The sequence below is a fragment of the Lissotriton helveticus genome, chromosome 11 (assembly GCF_964261635.1).
Source record: "Lissotriton helveticus chromosome 11, aLisHel1.1, whole genome shotgun sequence".
Lineage (NCBI taxonomy): Eukaryota > Metazoa > Chordata > Amphibia > Caudata > Salamandridae > Lissotriton > Lissotriton helveticus.
Window position 1 is genome coordinate 3,445,104 of NC_136072.1, and position 22,671 is coordinate 3,467,774.

A 22,671-nucleotide genomic window follows, 5' to 3' on the forward strand; every position below is an offset into this window, starting at 1 on the left:
GCATTTGTCAACCCTTGCGACATGGAGCGCCGTACAGTAAATACGGCATATCCATGGTGTCGCAAGGAGGGCGCAGTGAACATTGTTGCTTCGCTGTTTTCACGCAGCAATGCAACACTTTTCATAAATGAGTCCCACTGTATTTATATCTGAGGCTAATGAAACGGCATTACTCCGCCGACTCGCAGAACTCCATGAAATTTGGCGTACTTTTTTGTAACTCAGCATAATCCTGCAGAGTGAAACTCTGCGAACTCCACCTAGGCCTACTTCATAAAATGAGGATGTTGCAGTATCTATGACTGGCCATGTGTGGCGATGGACTCACTCCAAGGCTGGGCTGGAGCACATTTACAACTGTTTTCGATCGTTTTTAGCAGTAGTAACGTTATAAGTGAAGTTTGTGAATGGCAATGGGCTACTTGTTCCTAGGTGGGTGTTTGTCCCAAGCTAAAACACTCCTTAACCAACCCTCCCTTAACCCCTCTTTACCTCTCCCTAACCCCCTCCCATTTTGCAGTAAATATTTCCATTTTCCAGCCACTTTCCTGCCCCTCCCACATTTACTACTGAAATGTAGGCGTACATGTGCAGAGCTCTCCTTAATCGGGGAGGAAATCTACACCTAGAAATGTTTGGAGGGGCTGAGGTGTGTTTTTGTTTTAACTTTAAAAACACACTTTTAAACTAAGGCAGTGGTGATTATAAACAATTAATCAGTCATACTATATCATCTTTATTGATAGTGCATATGAATACGTACCCAGAATAACTGAAGCCTGGGACGCCATTGCATTTGTATATCCATATTAGGATCCCGAAACATTAATAACTCTGAGGAAATCCAGAGTCCTAACATTTGAGGTATGTTACCTAGATGTATACTAGTGTTTTATTTTTTGAGAAAAATACCCAGATGAACTACCTGTTAATTCCGGTTCTTAGCAACCAACCTATTTACCTAGACATAGCGTAAACAGGGAGATAAAGAGTGAACATATGCAGTGTCGAGTGTGAGTCTTTTTAAGTGTAGTCTATACTTAAAAAAATAATAATAAAGAAAGTACATGATAAAACTAATAGTGATCAAGACAGAAGTATGTAGTTTGTTTCCTGTTGTATAACTATTTTATTCATTGTGACTATTATTGCTTGGTAACTCTGTGTCTTTTTATGTAGAATCTGTCCTGAAGAAGGTGCATATATCCCCAAAAAACCGAAACGCCGCGTCAACACTTGTTCTCTTGAACATTTTTTAATGATTTTGTGCAAAAATTTCTTTAAAACTTTTTTAGTATTTGTGTGTATTATTCAATGATCAATTTCTATGTAATTCATGATTTTAATGTACCAATAAGATGTTAATTGTTTATACAACTGTATGAAATGAAATAAAATATGTGTATGCTCTGTTTTAAACAAACTCTTGATAATAGTTCTTGACTCGTTGAAAAAAACTTATTGCATAAATGATTTTAACACTGTCAACATTAGCATAGTTCACCTCCTCTGTTTCTAGGTTGCTAAATAGTAAGGGTTCTATTATAGATCTTGCAATTACTTGCTCTAAATTGGTTGGACTACTTAGGGAGTCTGGTTCTTTGTGAGGGACACTGCCTGTTTTCTTTTTGAGGTGTGAACCGCTCCACGTAGATTAATGAATAGCACTTTGTAGTAGAGGAGTAGGGCTAATGTAGTATCACTATACGTACTACCAAATGCAGTTTGTGAATAGGCTCCGTTGTCTTGTCTTTTCCCATTTCCTGTGTATTCCTTTGCTGGCTTTGCACCCTTCTCCCCGTGAGGGAGGCTGCTTGAAAACCAGTTGGGTTGGAGCTGGCCAAAGCCGGCGCTCCGTCCCCTGGGATGTGAGTATTTCTTTATTCAGGAGTCCAGGGTGCACCTGCGGCCGCTGGTCCAGTGACAGGGAGGGTTGTCCTGTGGAGCCGGGGTTGAATCCTGTGTCGATTCTTCTGTCCTCTCTGCATAGCATCGGCTGTAGTTATGGTAGGTAAGTCAGGGTCGTGCTTGTATAAGGGACGATAAGACCCCTCGCAGGCCTGGCCGAGAGCTAAGGAAGAGGTTGGTGCTGGCTCACGGTCCCTTGTCCGACCACCACAGGGCTTTGTCTGTCACACTACTTTTGGTCTGGCTTGACGGCGCACCTGTCTGCCTGACCTATTGTTACCAATTCTTTAAAATAAATATAGAAGGCCGGATTTATCAAAGGACGCAAACCTAGAATGAGATTTACCAGGCCACACAAGGCCACCTGAGGTTCCGTGATTCTCGTGACCAGACTCCATTCTGTTTGAGTTGTTCGTGACGCCATTTTGTGTGTTGCCCCATGTAGGCCGTGGAGGTAACCGAACGAGCAAAGTTGCATGGGCTTCGTTGTTCATGTACGCATTAACTAGGCCTTTTCTGACTTGTGAGTGAACTGCAGGACGCTGACCCCGTCACCTGAAACTGACATTTTGCGAAGCCAATTTCTCTAGCTGATCGTTGTCTGAGATTGCCAATCAATGTTCAGGAGATCGTTAACTTTAGTTTCCTTGCACATATCTCATCCTATTCAGCATCTGAATTGTTTCTTTTCCTTACGACTTTTCATTACATGGGTAGTGCTTTCAATTATGGGTTTGTCCGGCTTGTGGAAATTGAATTTGGGACATTCCTAATAATTAACTTGTGGGTTGGTACAATGTAAACTGAGCTTTTTGCAATGTGATAATGTGTGGGAAAATGTATTTCATTCGTCAGTATTTGTCGCAGTGGGTGTGCATTTATAATGGGTAAAATATGTATAAAAAGTAATGTTTTGCTCTACGAATTTGAGCAGTTTCCTGAGTTGTACACTGTGTTGTATTGCTGGGATTACTGTTACTAGCTGCAGCTAATAAATTTGATCTCTGACGCCACCTAGAAGTATTCCGTGTCTCTATACCAAGACAGGTGAATCCGAAGACTTTGGGCGGGCCCCTGGTGCCGCTGGGTTCTGAAAAACCCGGTTCTTCAGTTGGCGCCCAATGTGAGGCGACTTCAGCGGTACCGGTCCAAGACCGAGGATCGTGAGGAGCCACATGAGGAAATTCTGGAGGAAGGCCACCACTTCATTGACCCCTGCATGTCGACGTGGACCAAAGTTCTTTTCTGCGAGGCTTCCCGCTTTCCAACGGCTACGAAGGACTGCTGCCCTGACTGTCGCCCTGTTTTGGACCCTTGATTGATCCTTTGTAAAGCGAGACGATAGACGGTCTTCTGGTGGCGTGACAGATATTTTGGTTAAGTATAAGTGGGTCGCTCCTACGACTTTGTTTTGGTTCTTGGTTTTGATTCGGATGTTGCAATAGTCGAAGCCGAGGGGCTCGTATATTTACGAGTGTATCGATAGTTGATAACCCCTTGAAGATTGAAGCTAGATTAGTGAGCTATAAGATGCCTGGTCTTAGCAAAATTAGGAAATGGTTTAGTTGTGGTTGCAACAGGGATTCCCGATTGGAGGATTCATGTCCGATACTTCCGGTTGGAACTCCGACTTATGAGCTCTATTCAAAACATGGAGTGGGTCCTATCACCTATAACGAAATATGGGTCCGCTATACAAGGAAAGATGGTGTTTTACGATGGCCCCAATATGGTAGTTTCGAATTAAATATTTTAGATAATTTGGAAGTTGCGCTATTTAGGAAGAAAGCCCGGCCGGCGATGTTTGACTCTTTCCGCCTTTGGCGTAAGGAAGCCAAACAGCGAGAAATTAAGCAAGCAAAGAGACATTGGAAAGGTAAGAATATGTCAGTACTACAAGCTGCTAGGCAGCTTAAGGAAGATGGAGAAGAGCGTGCGAGTGAAGTCTTAGATAGACAGCGTTGCATGGCCATCGATAAATGTTATCCGGCCTTACCGCCTTCTCCTCCAAAAGTGATTGAAGATCCTGAAAAAGATCCTTTGATGTCTCATTTACTGAGATTGCCACCCCCTTATGAGCAGGGTGCTACTGCGCCTCCATTACCCCCGGTTGTTGCACCCTTTGTTGTTCAGCCTCCTGCTGTTGTTCAGCCACCCGTTGCTCTACAGAATGTTCTCCCTCCTATGGTGCAACCCCCTCCAGGGTCGCCAGCTTTGCTATCAGCTTTGCCTCAAACTCCTTTGCCTTCTATTCCTGTATCTCCGACTCCTGCTACTTTTGTCCCTACACCTTTCTTGCCTCAAAATACTCATTCTCCTGTCCTTATGTCTGCTTCTTCTCCTTCTGCTCGAAAAGGAATGACCGAGACAGTTGCCAATCTTTTGTCTCCATTGTTTGGGTCACTGAATATGACCCCTGTTTCGGAACGTAAGCAGAGTCGTAGTCAGCTTCCTAGTTCGGAAGAACGGACAGTGTTGGATCTATTGGCTCGTAGATGGGTTTTAAATACTTCTAGGTATAATTTGTAAGCGGTTATGGATGTTTTCTTTCAGTGGGAACCGCCTAAGCAAAGGTATGTTTTTGATGTAATGTGTACTTTTCTTTGTCAGGAATGGGAAGATAATGAGTTGGGTCCGATTCTGCAGGAAGTGCTTGATGTCCAGTCAGAATTTGCTAAAGGGATGATAGTGGAGTCTGATGTTACAGATGCTGTAGAGACGATACTTGCTTTCAGATCTAGGCTTCCGCCTCAGACATTGTACGAACCTGATTCCTCTGTTAGGAGGAAAGTGAAGCAGTATCCTATGAGAGAAGTTTCTCCTGTATGGAGAGAGGAAGTTGTTGCTAATCTTAATCAGGGTATTCAGACTGTACCGGCACATTTTCAGCGAGTGTGGGTACATGTCCCTTGGAAAAGAGTAGAGTTCTTGGCTCTTAAGCAGACCTTACCTGATCCCCGTAAAAATCCTGCTGGTTATTACAAAGAGTTGTCCCAGACAGTTGATGCGTGTATTATGAATTTAACTGACATAGATATGTTGATGGGTAATGTAGTTCCTCAACCTTTGTGGGCGAAGATCCGTCATTAGGATCATGCGCAAGAATTAGGAGATACGTGGGCTAATATTGCTGCTGCAGATGGTCGGCAGGTAGGAGGTGCCAAACCTGAACCCTTAGTTGCAGAATTACCTGGTAAGATTATTAATTTAATGAAAACTATGATGCCTCCTTTACGAGTGAATTGGGATAAGTTAGCAGCATGCAAACAAAAGAAAGACAAGAGTGTGTCTGATTTCTTTACTAGGTTTGAGGAAATGTTTATCGATCATAGTGGTCAGGACATGAGCACTGAAGGTGGTCAAAGGTTGTTCGTGGACAAATTTGTCTTTAATTATTTCCCGAACTTTCTAATAAGTTAAAGGACTCTGAGAGGTCATGGGCTGTTTCTTCGTCGGCCCAGATATTGGCTACTGCACAATATTACGAGAATAGGGATAAAGATGAGAAGGATAAAGTAGAGAAGAAAACTAGAGAGCTAAAGACGAAAGTTCTTTTGCAGCAAGCTTATCCGCCTCGGCCGAATAAGCCTCAGTTTCAGCAACCCCCACAGTTTCAGAGACTGTTACAGAAGCCCGAGTCTTTCGCTCCGCGATTTTTGCCAGGACCTAATCAGTGTGCTTACTGCAGAGAGGAAGGTCATTTCAAGAATAGTTGCCCGGTTTTGCTACAGCGTATGAATGGTGTATCTGGTCAAAGAGGTCGTGGTGGTTTCCAACAAGCTCCGAGGGGTAGGGGACGTGGTGTGTTTCCCCAGAGTGAGCGTTCCTTTCCCCCTCAGAATTCTGCAAATTATTTTGATAGACAGAATGTTCCGACTGTTCAGTCTGCCCTGTACTATGCTGAGGACTATTGTGTTGAGAGTGAGAGTATTGGTTATAATGATATCTAGGGCAGCCATGGGCACAGAGAGGGAGTAGTGTCAGTTCCAGTAGACCAGAGTGGACCTTATGTTAAAGTGATTACATCAGGTGTGGCAGAACCTTTTCTTTTGGATACTGGTGCGACGAAGAGTTCTATTATGCATTCTAAACTCCCTGGCGCACCTTTGTCTGGCTTAACCAATGTTTCAGTAGGATTTTCAGGCGCCCCAGTTCGTATTCCGGTTTCTAGTCCTTTGCCCCTTTCTATTGGTCCTTGTGAATTGGAAGCTCCCCTTATTCTAACGACTGGTTGTGGTGAGAATCTGTTGGGTTTGGACTTGCTGAAGAGATTGTATGCGACATTGCATTGTTCTCCTTCGGGAGTACATCTTACAGTGGGTAAGAAAGTGATTTCTCCAATGTATTTGTTTAAAGATTGTCTTCCACTGGAATTGCGTTCTCTTCCTGATACACTTTGGGCTACAGGTCCCAATGATGTTAGTCTTTTGCAGATTTCACCCTATGTTGTTACCCTTAAGTCGAATGCTAGGCTACCTCGTATTCCGCAATATAAAATATCTAGTGATGGCGAGAGAGCTCTTCTAGCGATTATCTATGATTTGGTTGAGAAGGGTGTAGTTGAAGAAACGAGAGGTAATGTGTGTAACAGTCCTGTTCTGCCTGTCCTTAAGCATTCTGACTCTTCTCAGCCACCTGTGTATCGGTTTGTGATCGACCTTCGAGAGGTTAACAAAATTGTCGTGCTACAGTTTCCTGTTGTCCCTGACATTACTGCTTTGTTGACTCTGATCCCTGCTTCGGCTGCTTGGTTTTCAGTCATCGACTTGAAGAATGCTTTTTTCAGTATTCCAATTGCTGAGGAAAGTAGGGATATTTTTGGCTTCTCTTTAGGAGGTCGAAGCTTCCGGTTTAAATGTGCTCCTCAAGGTTATTGTGAGAGTCCCTCCATCTATAGTTAGGCATTGAAAACTCAGCTTGATGATTTTGTATTGCCTTCTGGTGCTACTCTTATCTAGTATGTTGATGATCTGCTGGTTGCTGCTGATGACGAAGAGATTTGTAAAGAGGCTACTCTTTCTTTGTTATGACATTTGTCTGACCTTCATCATAAAGTGTCACCTTCAAAGTTACAGTATTGCTGACAAGAAGTAACCTACTTAGGTCATCTCTTGTCGAAGGAGGGAAGAAGTTTGACCCCAGAACGAATTCAAGCGATTGCCCAAATGAGTGTGCCATCCACACAGAGAGAAGTGCGTGCTTTTTTAGGTATCACTTCGTATTGTAGACAGTGGATCCCGAATTTTTCTTTGTTAGCAAAGCCTCTGTTGGCTTTGACTCTTAAAGATACTCCGTATCCTCTCCCTTGGTCTGACGAATGTCAGAAAAGTTTTTCTGCATTGCGTGATGCATTGTGTTCTGCTCCGGTGTTGGGTACCCCGGACTACAGTAAGCCTTTTACATTGTATGTACATGAGAGAGAAGGTTGTGCATTGTCTGTGTTGACGCAACAATTTGGAGATAAGCAGCGTCCATGCACGTATTTTTCAGCTACGTTAGATCCGGTAGCTAGGGCATTGCCGAGTTGTTTGAGAGCTGCAGCGGCTGTTTCTATCCGACAGTCTGCTGGTTTGGTATTGGATAATACATTGATTGTGATGGTCCCACATGCAGTGGATACTTTATTAAACAGGACCAAGACACAGCACCTTACTAGTGCGCGTTTGTCAGGTTATGAGTTGACGCTTTTGGCTAGCCATGTGCACATCAAAAGGTGCAATGTGTTGAATCCAGCTACGTTGTTGCCGATTTCTATAGAGACAGATGTTCAGGAACAGCATGATTGTCTTTTCAGGACAGAGGAGGAAACGAAGGCTAGAGTTGATTTAAAAGACTCTCCTCTTTCGAATGTTGATGGTACCCTATGGGTAGATGGTTCGTGTTTCAAGCTTCCGAATGGAGAGACGACTGCAGCATATGCTGTCAGAACTTTACATACAGTTGTTGAAACAGCACGTATAGCACAGAATTCAGCACAAGCAGCAGAGTTAATAGTATTGACTAGAGCGTGTGTGTTGTCAGAAGGAAAGTGAGTGAATGTTTATACTGATAGCCAGTATGCGTTCGTTGTGGACCACAGTTTCGGACGCTTGTGGAGAGAGAGAGGATTTCTTACTTCCCATGGTACGAAAATTCAGCATGGGCAATTAGTGAATGAGCTTCTTGAATCACTTACTCTCCCAAAGCAGATTGCAATTGTGAAGTGTAGCGCCCATAAGAAGGTTGTGGATGATGTGGGCCGAGGAAATGCGTTTGCGGATGAAATTGCGAAGGAAACGGCGAAGGATATGATGAGTCGAATGTATGTTGCAGGCCCTAACTAACTGGGTTATGGCAGGTGGAATGTGTGAAGACTCAATAGAAAGTGTGAAGTCAATTCAGGCTGAAGCTACGGAAAAGGAAGTGAGTACGTGGAGAGGAAGTACGGGTATGTTGGATTTGACAGGTTGTTGGGTTGAGTTGTCGGAGCACCAGCGATGGTTGTTGCCTGATACGTATGTGCTCCCAGTGGTTACTATGGCTCATGGAATGGCTCACATTAGTTCGAAAGGAATATGCTAGTTGTTGGCTCCAGTATGGCAGAATGCTGGAATTCCGAAATGTGCTGAGAATGTGGGGAAACATTGTATGATTTGTCTGAAGTACAATCCTGGAAAGGGAACTCCAACTCCAGCTGGTCATTTTTCTCCTCCAACGTATCCGTTTGAAGTGATACAGCTAGATTACATTCACATGGAGAGATGCAGGAATTTGAAGTATGTCCTTGTGGTTGTTTGCGCCTTTTCCAGATGGATAGATGCATACCCCCTAAAGGATAATACTGCCTTGTCTACAGCCAAGGTTTTGCTCAAGGAGTACTTCCCTAGGTATGGTTTGCCGAAAATTGTATGGAGCGACAATGGGAGTGAATTTGTGGGTCGAATCATGAAGAAAGTGTGTGCGGGTTTGGGTATCAATCAGAAATTCCATGCTGCGAATCACCCCCAGTCTGCTGGACTTGTCGAGTGCTATAATGGCACTCTGAAACTGAAGTTAGCTAAGATACAAGCGAGCTCTGGTCTTACATGGCCAGATGCCTTGCCGTTGGCCCTTTTGTCAACGAGGACGACAGTACATTCTCGTGTGGGAATTTGCCCATATGAAATTGTTTTTGGTCGTCCGGCCAATGTTTGGGATGTGCCGAGGCCTAAAAAGTACAGTGACATCGAGTACCCTATGTTGGTGGATTACTTACATGACTTGACTGCTAAATTACGTGTTCTCCACCAACAGGTCTATGACAGTTTGCCGACAGTGACTGCGGATCCAGGCCACACGATTCAACCTGGAGATTATGTCCTTATGAAAAAATTTCAAAGAACTAAGAACTTGGAGCCAAGGTGGACTGGACCGCATTTAGTTTTGTTAGTCACTCGAACTGCAGTTAGGGTAGCTGGTAAAAAGGATTGGGTACAGGCTACCCATTGTAAAAAAGTTCCGTTGCCCTTACTGTATGACAAGTGGGTGAGGGTAGGTATAGCTGATTCCGAATGTGAGAGAATTCCTAGATTTGTACCTTTTAGTGATGCACAATTGGTGTGGACTCAGTCAGAACGTGCAGATGACGAACTTTTACAAGCTGCTGTGCCATCACATCGAAAGTTGAATACAACGGATCCGGAAACACTTTTTCAAGAGCAAATTGTGCTTGGCAAAGAGCGTTATAACCTGAGACCGAGAAGGGACAAATCAATGGACAAATAAAACTTGATTTTTTTGTTGTGAGTTAGACCTTTTCAGATCAAGAGACTTTTTTTCCTTTTTCTTTTTCGAGTAACCATCCGGACTCTGCTGCAGTGTCGCAGTACAGCCTTAAGGGGTGAGCCGCGAATTGACGAAAGGTCTGTGGTTCATGGTCGTTAGTACGACCTTGACGCACACTTAAGTGAAGAAGGTAATAGCCGTGAGCAGCACGTTAGAGGATGGAGTCTTTTGAATCTGATAAGGGTGTTGAGAGAACTGATTCTAAAATCAAAATGTGTACATTGGTCCGTAGCAAATGTTTTTTGATATTGTGTTTTTTAATGCTTTTGAATATTATGTTGGCTTGTGTGGGGTGGATTGTCTATGTTACACAACAGACGCTTGCAGTTACGTCCCAACCTACTCTTTCTTTTTCTACTGTTTCTCCACATAAATTTCACACGTTGCCTGAACATGAACAGACACGAAGATCAGAATTTGTTAACAATTCATTTATACAGATGTTGCATCAGCATCAGTTAGTTGTAAATACTACAAATTGCTGGGTGTGTGGTCTTATGCCGCATACGACAGACTAGGGAATGCCATATTTAGTTTTGCCTTTTTCGCCTAAAGGGTCAGTATGGGCCCTCCAAGCAATGTTTATCTATGCGAATGAAGCATCTCCTGTACGTTGTGTCAAAGATAATACGAGTAATAATGCCTTGATACAGGGAATAGTAGATATGATCAGAGATATTGACGCGTATAATGCTATCCCTAAGGATGAGGTACGAGCATATATTGGTTGGAACAAGACTTGATATAGCATTAGCCTGACAGAGAAGGAGAGACGAAAAAGGTCTCCCCCTATTTGGATTGTACCCCACCAAGGTCATTTTTGTCTGCAAGGTAATGGTCAGAATCGGAGAGATCAGCTTGGTAAGAGTGTGTGTGTTCACACCTATGTCTATACATCCCAGAAATCTCCACCGTTCGTGCCAGCCAAAGGCACGTATTTTGTTTGTTACGACAGAGCATATACATGGTTGCCTCCTGATTTTTCAGGCACATGTTATGTGGCATTTTTGCTTCCCCCTACGTACACTGCTGTTTTCAATTACCATAAGACAAGATATGGTAGAGGTGTCATCGATGCGAGAGACACTGTTGCACAAGAAGTTGGAGACTTCTTTAAGGGTTTCGTGCCCTTTTGGGGTCCTATGGCTAATAGTAGGAATGTTCGTCAGCTTACGAGAGTGGTTGAGGCCAATATAAATGAAACTGCAGGTGCCCTTAGCAATATTACAGCTGAGCTTCAAGCGGATCGTCTTATGACATTACAAAATCGTATCGTTTTAGTTCAAGTTCAAGTTCAAGTTCAAGTTCAGGCATTTATATAGCGCACTACTCACCCAGAGGGTCTCAAGGCGCTTGGGGAGGGGTTCATTATTTATCGAATAGCCAGGTTTTAAGTTCTTTTCTGAAGGAGATGTGGTTCTGTGTAAGGCGGAGGTGAGTGGGGAGTGAGTTCCAGGTCTTGGCCGCCAAGTAGGAGAAGGATCTACCTCCCATGGTGGATCTTTGGATACGCGGAACTGCGGCGAGGCCTTGATTGGAGGATCTTAGTTGGCGGGTGGGTGTGTAGAAGGATAGTCGAGTGTTGAGGCATTCGGGCCCTAGTTTGTAGAGGGCCTTGTGAGCGTGGGTGAGGAGACGGAATGTTATTCTCTTGTTGACGGGAAGCCAGTGGAGGTCTTTCAGGTGGCCGGTGATGTGATCTTGGCGGGGGATGTCCAAAATGAGTCTCGCTGAAGCGTTTTGGATGCGTTGGAGTTTTTTCTGTAATTTGGCTGTAATTCCGGTGTAGAGGGTGTTTCTGTAGTCTAGTCGACTAGTAACCAGTGCGTGGGTGACAGTCTTTCTTGTTTCGGCGGGGATCAAATGGAAGATTTTTTTGAGCATACGAAGTACGTTGAAGCAGGAGGATGAGACGGCGTTGACTTGTTTGGACATCTAGAGTGAGGACTCTAGGATGAAGCCAAGGTTACGTGCGTGGTCGGTGGGTATGGGTGCTGAGCCCAGATCCGAAGGCCACCAAGAGTCGTCCCAGGCAGAGGGGGATGATCCTAGGATGAGCACTTCCGTTTTGTCTGAGTTAAGTTTACGGCGGCTGTTTTTCATCCATACGGCTACTTCTTTCATGCCTTCGTGAAGATTTGTTTTGGTGGTGTTGGGGTCTTTGGTGAGGGAGAGGATCAGCTGGGTGTCGTCAGCGTAGGAGATGATGTTAAGGTTGTGTTGACGCGCGATGGAAGCGAGGGGACTCATGTAAACGTTGAAGAGGGTGGGACTGAGCGATGATCCTTGTGGTACACCGCATATGACTTCGGTGGCCTCTGATTTGAATGGGGGAAGTCGGACTCTCTGAGTTCTACCAGCTAGGAACGAGATGATCCAGTCCAGGGCTTTCCCTTTTATGCCGATGTTGCTGAGGCGTTGTATGAGGGTGCTGTGACAGACCGTGTCGAAGGCGGCGGATAGGTCGAGTAAAATGAGGGCCACAGTTTCTCCGTTGTCCAGTAGTGTTTGGATGTCGTCTGTTGCTGCGATGAGGGCGGTTTCGGTGCTGTGTTTGGCTCGGAAGCCAGACTGTGAGGGATCGAGGGAGTTGTTGGATTCGAGGAAGGCGGCGAGTTGGCTATTGACGGCTTTCTCAATGACTTTGGCCGGGAATGGGAGGAGGGATATGGGGCGGTAGTTTTTAAGTTCAGAGGGGTCTGCTGTGGGTTTCTTCAGGAGGGCGCAGACTTCGGCATGTTTCCAGCTTTCTGGGAAGGTAGCAGAGATGAAGGAGCAGTTGATGACATCACAGAGATGGGGTGCGATGATAGAGTCTGCTTTGTTGAAGATGTGGTGGGGACATGGGTCGGTTGGCGAGCCAGAGTGGATGGAATTCATTAGGCGGATGGTGTCTTCAGTGGTGATTGGGTTCCAGGCGCTGAGGTTGTTAGAGGGCGGTTTAGGTTCTGAGTGGGGTGGAGAGGATTGTTTGTTGGAAGTGTTTTCGAAGCTGTTATGTATGTCGGCAATTTTGTTGTAGAAGAAGGAGGATAACGAATCGCAGAGGTCTTGGGAGGGAGTGATGTCGTTTGAGGCTGCGGTGGGGTTGGTGAATTCTTTGACGATGTTGAATAGTTCCTTGCTGTTATGGGCGTTGTTGTCGAGTCGATCCTTGAATGCTGACTTCTTGGTGGATCGAATCAGCTGGTGGTGTTTGCGGGTGGCTGCCTTGAAAGTGGTCATGTTGTCGGTGGTTGGGTTTTTTCTCCATGATTTCTCGAGAGTATGGCATAGCTTTTTGGATTTCTTAAGGTCATCATTGAACCAGGGGGCCTTTTTGCTGTCTTGTTTGGTGTGATGGTTTTTCAAGGGTGCTAATTCGTTAGCGCTGTGAGTGATCCATTGTTTGAATTTGATGGCAGCTTGGTTTGGGTCCGATGAGAGGGCGGGTGGGTTTATGTTGAGCGATGTGAGGAGTTGGTTGGTGGTGATTTTGTTCCATTTTCTCAAGGGGATAAGTTGTGGGGGGTTGTGGGTCGAGGTGGTTTTGTAGCTGAAGTGAACACAACTGTGGTCCGTCCAATGGAGTGCTGTGGTGCGATCGAAGGAGATGTGTTTGCTGGAGGTGAATATTGGGTCGAGCGTATGTCCGGCTAGATGGGTGGGGGTGTCAACGAGTTGTTTGAGACCAAGATTGGCCATGTTGTCAAGAAGGGTGGTGGTGTTGCAGTCGTTTTTCTTTTCCAGGTGGAAGTTGAGGTCTCCTAGTAGAATGTAGTTCTCGGAGGCGAGGGCATGTGGACTGATGAAGTCAGTGATGTCTTCGCTGAATTGTTTACGGGTTCCTGGAGGCCTATAGATGAGGGTGCCTCTGAGTGTGGTCCTAGGGTCGTTGTGGATCTGGAAGTGGAGGTGTTCGGCGGTTGTAAGGTTGTCGTCGGAGCTGGTCGTGATTTTGATGGTGTTCTTATGGACGATGGCGATGCCTCCTCCTGTTTGATTGGTGCGGTCTTTTCGGATATCTTTTAGATATTATACTTGCTGATAGAGGTGCAGTATGTAAATGGATCGGGTCTAGTTGCTGTGTTTTCATACTGTTGGACACGGCCTCGTGGCGTGGTCCGACCCCGTCCGCATGGAGGGCCCAGGACGACATCGGCCCTCCATTTACCTACTATCGACTCCCCGGACACGCACATTCAAGAACCATCGGCGCGAGCAGCCCCCCGGCCACCTACAGCTCTCCCCCTCCCTGGGACACCGGCGGAACCTGCTCGCCAACGCTGCCAGCCTGGCCCCCTGACCAGGCCACCCTTTCCGGCCCGACTCCATCTTGGGACCCTCACCCCCCGAACACGTGGCCGCAGCCATCCCGGGCCCGGCCCCAGCGAAGCCCATACCTGGAGGCACCAGGATCCTCCTAGGTGGTAAAGTGGCCACTCGACCAGATCCCGGAGGAGGAAAGTCACGATGGGCCTCCCACCGCCCCGGACGCCTGGTATCGATCGCTCTCCAGGCTCCCTGAGCACTGGCTCCGCCCCCCTGCTGGGTGTCTGGACACCTTTATCCCGGCCCCTCTGACCCCCAGGCGCGAGGGTCCGGACATCAAAGCCCTCCAGTCCTATATCTGGGCCAGCCCCGGATCAAGACAGCAGTTGTATCTGGAGTCGAAGCCCTGCTGACCTCGTCGCGGCTGATCCTGATCCGAACTCTTGCACCTGGAACTACCTTCGAGGCCCTGCTGACGCTGTCGCGGCCTGTCCAAGCTGAACTACCTTCGAGGCCCTGCTGACGCTGTCGCGGCCTGTCCAAGCTGAACTACCTTCGAGGCCCTGCTGACGCTGTCGCGGCCTGTCCAAGCTAAACCACCTTCGAGGCCCTGCTGACGCTGTCGCGGCCTGACCAAGCTGAACTATCTTCGAGGCCCTGCTGACGCTGTCGCGGCCTGACCAAGCTGAACTACCTTCGAGGCCCTGCTGACGCTGTCGCGGCCTGACCAAGCTGAACTATCTTCGAGGCCCTGCTGACGCTGTCGCGGCCTGACCAAGCTGAACTATCTTCGAGGCCCTGCTGACGCTGTCGCGGCCTGTCCAAGCTGAACTATCTCCGAGGCCCTGCTGACGCTGTCGCGGCCTGAACCCTTGAACTATCCACGCACCAGTGGGTGCCAAGACTGTCCCGCTACCCCCTTTTCCCCCGAGATCAAGACATTACGGATCCCTCGATCCTTGCCGCTATCCTGCCAAGAACTTGCTTTGAGTGCTTATATAAAGATTCTTGTGAACCTCCTTCCTGTGTAGTGTCTATCTGTAAGTAGTGTGATTACTCTGCTGTTACGATTGTAGGAGAGGAGCCTCGCCAAGGAGGCCTCCCTACGGCGCTCGGCCTATTCCATATAGAGAGGTGGGTCTCGGGGCGGACAGTCAAACACCTTCTGTCTCCTCTGGGGTCGCCTTTCCAACACATACCAGATAATGCCCCGACTAAGCATGGGCGGAAAATCCGTTCCGCTCGCGGATTTTGCGAATTTTCGGTAAATTCGCGATCCGCGAACTCCCGCGAATTTGCTGAGAATTCGCAAATCCGCGAGCGGCGGATTCCGGGGGCAAAAGTTGAAGCCTGGCTGGCCTGTTGTAACTATTTTACGATGGCGCCGGCAAGCTGCCAGCGCCATCCTAAAATAGTTACTAAGTTAGCTTCAACAGGAAGCTCTAATAGATAAAATAAAGCAGGTGCTCGAGCACCTGCTTTATTTTATCTATTAGAGCTTCCTGTTGAAGCTAATTTAGTAACTATTTTAGGATGGCGCTGGCAGCTTGCCGGCGCCATCGTAAAATAGTTACAACAGGCCCTTCCTGTGACTTCAGTGACTCATTCATCAGCCCAAAAACAATTGTGAGCGCCGTCGAGGCTGGGCATGTGTGCCTTCTTCCCAAATCTACCGTCGAAAATCAGCTGTGCCTGTGATGCTGGATAGAGGCCTTTGCATCCTTGACTTTCACGAGCGCAATCCTCGTGCTGTTCCTGTGGCCAGGAGCTGAAGGGACCCCTGCACCCCTCGGGGCGATTGCATAGTAACACACACATGGTCGCTGGAACTAGTTGAAGCTGAAATTCAGTGACTCATTCATCAGCCCAAAAACGATTGTGAGCGTCGTCGAGGCTGGGCATGTGCGCCTTCTTCCCAAATCTACCGTCGAAAATCGGCAGTGCATGATTGTGCACTCGCATGGAAGCCCCCCCCACACACTCGCAGTGTGCACCGTCTTCCCGCCATTGACCCACTATGATGGACAGCTCACCCAAGGGACCCCTGCACCCCTCGGGGCGATTGCATAGTAACACACACATGGTCGCTGGAACTAGTTGAAGCTGAAATTCAGTGACTCATTCATCAGCCCAAAAACAATTGTGAGCGTCGTCGAGGCTGGGCATGTGTGCCTTCTTCCCAAATCTACCGTCGAAAATCAGCTTTGCCTGTGATGCTGGATAGGAATGTATGACATAATATGACAGACAGAATATCTACATACAAAAATATCGACACAAAAATATCGAAATCAAAAATATCGAAATTATATCTACATAATGGTAAGTACAAAAATATCGAAAAAATAATATCGTTGTACAAAAATATCGAAATTAAAAATATAGTTTTTTTAAATGTATTAATAATAATTTAAAATTAATTTAAAAATACATATAATTTTACAAATATTAACGCATGTTTTTACAACGCAGATACTTTTACAATGCATACCATTACAACGTAAGTATTGGTAAGTATATAATAATTTTTTTATGTAAATTAATTAAAATTAATATAATATAATTTAATTTAATTAATTTAATTCAAATTTAATTTTACTTGAATTTTTACACTGTACCCCTGTACCCCAAAAACCCAAAACTGACCCTGAACCCTAAAAATACCCCTTTACCCAAAAACTAAAAACTGACCCTGAACCCTAAAAATACCCCTTTACCCAAAAACTAAAAACTGACCCTGAACCCTAAAAATACCCCTTTACCCAAAAACCAAAAACTGACCCTGAACCCTAAAAATACCCCTTTACCCAAAAACTAAAAACTGACCCTGAACCCTAAAAATGCCCCTTTACCCAAAAACTAAAAACTGACCCTGAACCCTAAAAATACCCCTTTACCCAAAAACTAAAAACTGACCCTGAACCCTAAAAATACCCCTTTACCCAAAAACTAAAAACTGACCCTGAACCCTAAAAATACCCCTTTACCCAAAAACTAAAAACTGACCCTGAACCCTAAAAATACCCCTTGACCCAAAAACCCAAAACTATAACATTTTAAATATAATTATATACTTACCAATACTTACGTTGTAATGGTATGCGTTGTAAAGGTATCTGCGTTGTAAAAACATGCGTTGTAAATGCATGCGTTGTAATAGTTTTTGCGTTGTAAAAGTTTCGTTGTAATGGTAGTGCGTTGTAAAGGTTGCGTTGTAATGGTTGTTTCCCTATAAACACACAACCCACTACACATAAATAAATGAAATCATTTAATCACTTAATAATTATTAATTACCAATTAATTATTAATTAACAATATCAAAAATTAATAAATTAAAAATATTAACACATTAACTCTAATTAATTTAATTTACTACTTAATATTATTTCATTACAAATTAATTATTAATTAACAATAACACTAAATTAAATATATTAGCACAATCAATCTAATTAATGTAATTAACTAATTAACATTAATTAATTACCAATTAATTATTAATTAACAATAACAATAAATTATATATCTTAGCACATTAAATCTAATTAATTAACTAATTAATATTAATTAATTACCAATTAATTATTAATTAACAATAACACTAAATTAAATATATTACCACATTAAATCTAATTAATGTAATTAACTAATTAGTTTCAATTAATTACAAATTAATTATTAATTAAAAAATATTTTTAAATATATATTAATTATTTAATTATTATTAAATTACTTCCCACCCTATTCCCCTATAAACCCACAACCCGCTCTAATACTAAAACGCAAAATGTTAACATAATTACAAATTTTCAAACATACATTTCTAAACATATTTAGCAAACATATAAACAACATAATAAAATACATAACACTAAACAACAAAATTTCGATATTACTAACATACATACCTTAATCTCAATATTCTGTCTGTCGATATTATGGCACATCGATATACTATACCATCGATATTAAAACATCGATATTATTGTATATCGATATTTTAATTTCGATATTTTGTCTGACTACCGCTGGATAGAGGCCTTTGCATCCTTGACTTTCACGAGCGCAATCCTCGTGCTGTTCCTGTGGCCAGGAGCTGAAGGGACCCCTGCACCCCTCGGGGCGATTGCATAGTAACACACACATGGTCGCTGGAACTAGTTGAAGCTGAAATTCAGTGACTCATTCATCAGCCCAAAAACAATTGTGAGCGTCGTCGAGGCTGGGCATGTGTGCCTTCTTCCCAAATCTACCGTCGAAAATCGGCAGTGCATGATTGTGCACTCGCATGGAAGCCCCCCCCACACACTCGCAGTGTGCACCGTCTTCCCGCCATTGACCCACTATGATGGACAGCTCACTCAAGGGAACCCTGCGCCCCTCGGGGCGATTACATAGTAACACACACATGGTCGGTGGAACTAGTTGAAGCTCAAAATCAGTGACTCATTCAGCACTGCAGCAGGGCAAATGCCGCGGATCCGCAAATCCGCCGATTTTGCGGATCCACGATCCGTAAATCCGCAAATCCGCGGATCATGGATCCGCAAAATCCGCCCATGCCTAGCCCCGACAGTGTACCAAGCCATCTTGAAGTTGCATAAGTTTGCTGAGTCTATACATGTAGACGAAGGGAACTGGTCATTGATAGGATGGTTTTGGGGACGGTTGTCCAGATGGGGATGGAAGATTCTGATGTTCCTTGGTATGGTTTTAGCTATCCTTCTCTCGTGTTGTTTATGCATCCAGTGTGGTCCTGCCATTTGTAGTCTTTGTGCTACGATCTGTGTGAGAAGACCTGTCCCGAGAGAAGTAAAGGATAATAAGATGATGCTACAGCAACACCTTGATGACCTGATGAGAATAGATATAGACCTGGATTCAGACTGACATGAGTTTAGGTTATTGCCTACGTAATGGCAAAAGGAGGGTCTGAGGTTCCGTGATTCTCGGGACCAGGCTCCATTTTGTTTGAGTTGTTCGTGACGCCATTTTGTGTGTTGCCCTTACGTAGGCCGTGGAGGTAACCGAACGAGCAAAGTTGCATGGGCTTCGTTGTTCATGTACGCATTAACTAGGCCTTTTCTGACTTGTGAGTGAACTGCAGGACGCTGACCCCGTCACCTGAAACTGACCCTTTTGCGAAGCCAATTTCTCTAGCTGATCGTTGTCTGAGATTGCCAATCAATGTTCAGGAGATCGTTAACTTTAGTTTCTTTGCACATATCTTATCCTATTCAGCATCTGAATTGTTTCTTTTCCTTACGACTTTTCATTACATGGGTAGTGCTTTCAATTATGGGTTTGTCCGGCTTGTGGAAATTGAATTTGGGACATTCCTAATAATTAACTTGTGGGTTGGTACAATGTAAACTGAGCTTTTTGCAATGTGATAATGTGTGGGAAAATGTATTTCATTCGTCAGTATTTGTCGCAGTGGGTGTGCATTTATAATGGGTAAAATATGTATAAAAAGTAATGTTTTTCTCTACGAATTTGAGCAGTTTCCTGAGTTGTACACCGTGTTGTATTGCTGGGATTACTGTTACTAGCTGCAGCTAATAAATTTGATCTCTGATGCCACCTAGAAGTATTCCGTGTCTCTATACCAAGACAGGTGAATCCGAAGACTTTGTGCGGGCCCCTGGCGCCGCTGGGTTCTAAAAAACCAGGTTCTTCACACCTTCGTTGCTTGGTAAATGTGGAGTAGCGCACGGCTGCGCAAGTCGCTCCCTTGCTTTACTCTGCCCAGGGAGACGTTCCATTGGTGGATCGTGGGTGTTCCCACACATCCACCCATGGATTTTGGAGCATTTCTAGATTTACCAAGAGCAGCCGCGGCCTGTGCAGGTAAGAGCGGTGGGGCCAGGTGAGGGGGATTTAAAAGGGATGATGAAGAGGGAAAATTAAATAAATAATACCTTCTCCCTCATCGTCGTCTGTGGAAATCCCCCCCAACCCAGCCCCACCGCCCCCCTCCGCCCCATGCCGCGGATGACCATGAGTGGTGGAGCTGGGAATGCGTCAAAATGCAGCAGGAACTTTCCAGGGGAGGTGTAACGAGGAGAAATATTTTTATTTCTCCTCGCGGTTCCTCTTCTAAGAGTGGTGCACTCTGCAGCACACGTTGAAAGAAGAGAAAGCCTCAAAAGATTGTCTTTGTGCAGGAAGGTGTCCCTTCCTGCACAAAAACAATCCTGTATGCAACGCAGGCCCCCAGGCACCGTGATGTGAGGGCTCCGGCATCCGCGCACAGCAGCCAAAGTGCGGCTGGGCAAGGAGCGAGCGGACACGCACCGCACGTGGTAGGTGTGGTGCATTCCCACCTCTCACTTTCACCTAGCGCAGTGCGGCAAGGTGTCTCTCTGCGTTGAGTGAAAGATTATAAATATGACCCAGAGTGCGCTTTGGTGCCACCGAGGGGAGCATTACCCTCTCACCCCTCTCACCCCCTCACCCTCTCACCGCTCACACCCCTTTCACTCCACCCCACTCACTCCTCTCACCCCTTTTTTTTTTTTTGTAGAGTTTTATATAGCGCAAACTAGAACCGAACCGAATCAGGTATCAGAGCGCTTTACATAGTACCAGTTACGTTACATGAGGACACCCTTTCACTCCTCTCACCCCTCTCACCCCTCTTACTCCTCTCACCCCTCTCGTCCCTCTCACCCTCTCGCCCCTCTCGTCCCTCTCACCCTCTCGCCCCTCTCACTCCTCTCACCCCTCTCGCCCCTCGCCCCTCTCGTCCCTCTCACCCTCTCGCCCCTCTCGTCCCTCTCACCCTCTCGCCCCTCTCACTCCTCTCACCCCTCTCGCCCCTCGCCCCTCTCGTCCCTCTCACCCTCTCGCCCCTCTCACCCCTCTCACCCCTCTCACTCCTCTCACCCCTCTCGTCCCTCTCACCCTCTCGCCCCTCTCGCCCCTCTCACTCCTCTCACCCCTCTCGCCCCTCTCACTCCTCTCACCCTAGCTCTCCTCTCACCCTCTCACTCCTCTCACCCCTCTCGTCCCTCTCACCCTCTCGCCCCTCTCACCCCTCTCACCCCTCTCACTCCTCTCACCCCTCTCGTCCCTCTCACCCTCTCGCCCCTCTCGCCCCTCTCACTCCTCTCACCCCTCTCGTCCCTCTCACCCCTCTCGTCCCTCTCACCCTCTCGCCCCTCGCCCCTCTCGTCCCTCTCACCCTCTCGCCCCTCTCACTCCTCTCACCCCTCTCGCCCCTCTCACTCCTCTCACCCTAGCTCTCCTCTCACCCTCTCGTCCCTCTCACCCTCTCGCCCCTCTCACCCCTCTCACCCCTCTCACCCCTCTCGCCCCTCTCACTCCTCTCACTCCTCTCACTCCTCTCACCCCTCTCGTCCCTCTCACCCTCTCGCCCCTCTCACTCCTCTCACCCCTCTCGCCCCTCGCCCCTCTCACTCCTCTCACCCTAGCTCTCCTCCCACCCTCTCACCCTATGTTTTTGGCTGCTTTGTGCAGGGTGTGCTTGCTTTGTATGTTTCAGATACTATTTTACATCACAAAAATATGCTGAATCGTCACACATTGCGTTCTTTCTTAGTCCCACAGATGTATTCGATACAGAGAGGTCTCGGATAGACTATTACAAAAGACAGTGGACCCTAGTATTTGAGAAATCAGGGTAAAAATAAAATAAAAAATAAACATACGCTAAATAGCCAATATGCCCTTTGTCCAGCCCTAGTACCATATGTTCCTATAATACTCACAATGCTCTGTACAATGGTACCTTAAAGCAATCAAGTCTGTACACTGAACACTAGTACGCAGACCGCCTTGTTCGCACTTGCCTGAAAATTGTTGTTTTGTCTTGTTCCTTGTGGGTCACAGGCTGTGCCCCCTTGACTTACTTCTGATTCATTGTTATGGTTTGCAACCCCCAAAAATAAATTCCTGTCAGGCTGGACAAAGGACATATTGGCTATTTAGCGTATGTTTATTTTTACCCTGATTTCTCAAATACTAGGGTCCACTGTCTTTTGTAATAATCTAACGCCCAAGGTCCCTAGTCTATTACCTTCGGGTTCCCTTGTTTCCTTAAAACAGGTCTCGGATAGACAGCGCATGCGCGGTCTCGCAGAGACGTGTTGTGTTCTGTCTGTGAGCTTGAGGCCTCATCTCCTTCCATCGGTAAACTTCAGCGTCGCTCTCATTTTCTTTGATGCCGTTTGTCATGGCATGCGGCTGTCGCAGCCTCTTCTTGTGCGCGGCCCTCCCTTAGCGTATAGGCCACGCACATGTCTCCTTACAATGCTCCTGGTTTTCTGAGCCATTTTATTGTCAATCAGTCTATAGGAGAACTTGTGTTTTCATGCTCTCTCCCTTGTACACATACACACATACCACTCAAATGCCTGCACGTGTACATAAATGAGTGCATTCCTTAAAAAGTTGTTAAAACACAAACATCACTTGTTTATTTGTTTTTGAAAGATCGGACGGTGTTGGAGCGCCCGCTCTGTCCTCCCTCTTGCCATAGTGCTAACACCAGCCGATGGAATTGGAGCGCTTTAAATGCTGACAATTTACATCACACACTGACACATGGATTGTCTTGCACAGGGGGAGGCGTCAGTGATTTGGTCAGAATCACAAATTGCTCAGCCGACCCCGAGATTCGAACAAGGCTCCCCTAGTCCCCTGCCGGCAGCTCTGCCAATTACACCACATCCTTGCTTCACT